Source organism: Lonchura striata, chromosome 3 (genome assembly GCF_050655825.1).
Source record: "Lonchura striata isolate lonStrDom1 chromosome 3, ASM5065582v1, whole genome shotgun sequence".
NCBI classification, from domain to species: domain Eukaryota; kingdom Metazoa; phylum Chordata; class Aves; order Passeriformes; family Estrildidae; genus Lonchura; species Lonchura striata.
The window spans coordinates 62264580-62269511 of NC_140705.1; positions in this window are offsets into that span (position 1 = coordinate 62264580).

Below are 4932 nucleotides of genomic sequence, written 5' to 3' on the forward strand. Positions count from 1 at the left end.
ACTTTTGCTGACTTTTTTTATATAATGCTGGTTTGGCCCTGCTCAATTCTCATAATTTCCTCACAGACTTTTTGTTCAACCACAGACACCTTCTTTTATTTTTGGTCTGTTCCCTTACTGTGTCTGATGACTAACATTCCTCCTCCCTGAGAGCAGTGATGAGGAGACTACACTGGGTGCTGTCCTGGCAGATTGACTTTATTACACTAATTTTTGGTTCTTTTTTTTTCCATTTCTTTATGTATTAGTGGCAATGCTGCAATGCCACAATGCCAGAGCTGTAGGTGAACATCATCTCAGATTCAGCTTTCAGATTCTCATAGTAGTCTCCAGAAGCTCTGTAAATCTCAAACTTATTAACATTTGTGAGTTAGTGATCATCAAATCCCTTAAAGCAGAAATCTTGCTCTTAAAACTAATACCAAAAAGCTGACTTAAAACAAAGTAGAAAAATAAAAATTGTTACCCTACTGCATTTTATTTTACTCAATGCAAGGGTTAAATCCCAGTTAACAATTATGTTGCTCTGGCTTAATAGCCATGATGTCACTTATGGGGGAAAAAAAGACTCTATAAGAGCAGAAGATTAATGAAAAATGCATAATATAATTTTTAAAAGCATAAAAATATAGTAATGGGAAGGGTTTGAAGAGTGCTAAAAGAAACTTGAATTTGCCTTCAGAATGAGACACTTGAGGGAACAGGAGAAAAAGACTAAAATGAACTATGAAAGAAATAAAGGAACCTGGAGAAAATACATAACTAAATGATAAAAAGAAAATATTTGTGTTCCTTTTCTAGCATTTAGTATACTAGAAAAACAAGAATGAACTTCAGCCAGTTTAAGAATTCCTTCTTTTCATCAGAGGGCAAGGGCAGTAGTTCCATTGGTTTCAGAGATGTGATATAAAAAAAAAGCTTGTGTCTTTCTATATGCTTTATCTTTTAGAGTATTCACTTGATAGTTGCTTATTGTTATAAAGTTTGAAATAAGTCATGACACTTATAGCATTTAAAATTATAATGAAATCAGCAAATTCCCAATCTGCCATATAATAGTTTTACTCTGGTAAACTTTTTTTCCTATTAAGATTTATCTATTTAGAAAAAATAAAAAAAGTAGAGAAATTAATTTGGCTGAATATTTCAATGTATGAATGTATGAATGTATCACTTCCTTTAATATTTCTAACACAATTTCTGAAGAAAATATTTTTCAGTGAGTATTACATACCTGTCCTTCTGGGACAGTGCAGTTTTACTTTTATAATACATATGTTTCATTTGTACTTTTTGTAAGTATTGTATAAGGTCCAGATGTAGATGTCAAATGAGATCAAACAGCCTCCCTGTGGAAGTAGATAGGATTAATCATCAGGTATAAGTCCCTTCAGAAGAAACCCCTTCTGTCTATTGAACATGTCCTGACAGGTGTCCCAGCAATATTTTTCACCATGAGACATGAGGAAAAGATCATGTTTCTGTCAAATTGCTCAAATGTAATATCATATTAAGTCAGTTTTATAACAGACTCAGAAGGGTCCACAAAAACATGGTCCACATGAGATTCCATGGAGTTAAACTGCTTTATATTTTAAAAAAATTGAACCAACAGAAAAATTATTTAACAGATAAATGCTGGCTTGATGTGGTACTGGTGTTTCTTGTTCACTACTGTGAAGTTCAAAACCAGATTTGCAATATTGTCAAGCAGCAGAAACATTTAGGTGAGGCTGTGTCACATACACTTTCCCAGAATGAAACATATTCACATTAACAAGTTTATGCTCTTTTACACTATCTGGGGTACTCTATCCCTGTTCTATTACAAAATGTTATGGAGCTTTACATATCCAAACAACGTATTTTGGGGTCAAGTAGCAAAGTAGCTATTCAATACTTAATGGTTGTGTTTAGGTTAAGTTATGAGTAGCTAATGAGTTACATTCACTGAATTTTTGGATAGTGGGACTTTCATTACACTTGAGAAACTCTAACTTAATGTAATTGCTGTAGATTCTGAGGTGGAAAGAAACTTGCATAAACATTTTAACTAGCTTTCCAAAAATTGGCTTGCTTCCTTAGTTGCTGTCTTGCACAACTTCATGTGTTATACCCTTGTCTGGTGAACAAGCTTCATTAAGTTCCACATTCCGTACTTCATCTACTGTATTACATGCGTTAACAGTTCCATAACGCTCTGTATATTTTATCTGGCAGTGCTTTAAGTTTAGATTATGTTACACTTTAAAAATTTTGCTAGTCAGAAGGAGGCTTTATAAAACTCAATTGTGATTTAGTGTCCACAGGTCTCTCAAATGCAGGACAAATTATATGGACATCTTCCAAAAGTACCCATTTTAATATGCTTTTTTAGTGCTAGAAGGACATTTATACTGATTTATGTTTTCAGCACTGTCTGGAATAGTATGTTGCATTTTTTTGAGGAGTAACACCTAAGCATTTCCCACTTCCTACAGGTTTGTGAGATCCATGGCCATAGAATAGGGAAGCACTTGTTTTATTATGTGGCAAAAAATGAAAAGGGAGAATAAACTAACACTTGCATGAAGTGTCACCAAATGCCATATATTTTTCACTGAGTTGATACACTCTTCGCTGAGTTATTGAAGGAGGTCTTCAGCATACAAAAAAATAACTGGTGACTCTCCAGAACCTGGTCCCATCCCTAACACCATTTTTCTAAGTAAAGCCCTAAGAAATTAGGAGGTCTGATAAATTGCTCTGTGTCATTGCTTTTCTTTGACATATTTTCACAACCCCCTCCCTAGTAAGGGGATACCTGGTGTTACCTGGCAAAATGCAGTCACTGTCAAGCCACTGTTTGCAAATTTGGTCTTGTCCTGGGCTATGATACACAGACTATCTTCTGCATGGTTACCTGTTCTTTGGCTGACCAGATATGTGTCCAGTCATGTGGTGAGAGTACTGGTGTGTGTGTATTTGCCTCTGTAGCTCCCTGCATGGGTCATCACTGCACAGCACCATAATATCTTTATTGGCTTTAGATAGGTCAGTGGCTATGCCATTAATGCCTCCCCTATACACCTCCAAGGTAAGAAGATGTATATCACTGATTAAGGGATTATTTGATTTGCTCAGAGTTCATGACTGGAAATCTACACATGCAGTGCAGCTTCTGGATCTGGACACATAGATTATTTTAATATATACATACATCAAACTCAAAACTACATTTTCCCACACTTTGAAATGCTGGCTCCTTGAAATGAGAGGGAATTTTGTCTTTGTCTTTAATGAATATTTGGAATGAAATCTTGGTCCAAAGTCATTTTTTATAAGCTTAAACACATGCTTAAGTATTTTGCTGAGTCAAAGACCTGACATATGTTGTGGACCTGTGCATGCAAATAATAATCCTGATTTCTTTTTCAAGAACCTTCATGTTTTATCTCAAGCTATTAAATGTTGTGAAAATGAACCATATACATAAGTTAAATGCCAAGGGACATTTATATACAGCTTGAATGTTGCACATTCTAAAAGCAACACAGAGCAGCATTTTAAAAAGTTATTTGATTGCTAGTACATTAAGTTACTTCATACCTAAAATACAAGTAAGAGGAAACAAAGTGTCTCAACATTTAAATGATCATTAAGGGGACACACACACACAGATGAGAGAAGGAGGAGAAGAAATACTTTTTTTTATGCAGGTATTTAGTATCCAAACAAACTGCAGCTCAATTGTAATAGTTTTTCTTACAGGTATTTGTAAAGAACAGCAAACCAGAATTACCAGCACGTAGCCCTAACTGCCTTACAGCTTTTAAAATTGATTAAAATCTTCTGGCAAACTCATGATGTATTTCACCTTTAACTCATCCAGACAGCAAATACCTGACCTCTCAGTTTGTTAAGTAATTATCAGGTCAAATCAACTGCCAGAATTAAGAATATTTAATACTCAAGAGTGCAAATCAGCACTGTCCACACTAGTGATAACAATCTCCTTATGTAAAACCTTCCTCGATATTTCACCAGTAATAGTTGAACAGCCTCATTTATGCATCAACTCTTTTAGAAAATGTGCCCTAACATGTCCCAAGGCACATATACAAAATGCAATAACTTGCACAGAAATAATGCCCTACAGTATAATAATATACAGCCACAGGAAAAAATTTATGGTATGTAAAAATCGCTCAAACACTGAAATGAATACTGATGCTGAAATTTTTTTAAGATATGGGTTTATACACTGAAGATCTACTCACCTAATATGACTAAGAATTCAGAATACACCCTGTAGGGAACATCTACAAAGACAGTAGATCCTAAATCAGACAGATAAATTGAAAAAAAGTTCCTCCCTGTTCTGTTTTCCACACGTGCTTGCCAGGAAGTTATGTGGCACACTAGCAGGGAATTTTCCATAGGGCCCAGGGTTTTGCCTACACAGATATATGATATATGTGGAATGATCAGTGGAATAATTTTTCCACACAGAAATGTCTTACTAGCTGCCAGTTTTTATTTTCTATACCATTTCTTAGCTTCACTTTTTTATCACTTGATGGCTTAGAAATTTTGTATTGTTCACTTCAGTGACAGGCATTTTACTACAAAATATTTCCATTTCTGGAAAAAAAAGCAGGATTATTGCAAGGGGAAAATTGAAAATGCAGCACTTCATTTTCCATCTGCAGTAGCCTTTGAGGGTCAAACATCCTAGCATTGCTGACCCAGCAGTCAAAACTGAAAACACCACTTTCAGTTTTTGTGGGGTTTGCTGCTCTTTTCAGAGTAGAAGCAAAATGCACCTGACAGGTAACTGCACCACCACTGCAAGAATACAGAGTTCCATTTCAGACATATGGTAATCATAAAATAATATATGAAATTAAAACCACACTCATTTTTCTAGACTTTCTACCTGACTTCATATGA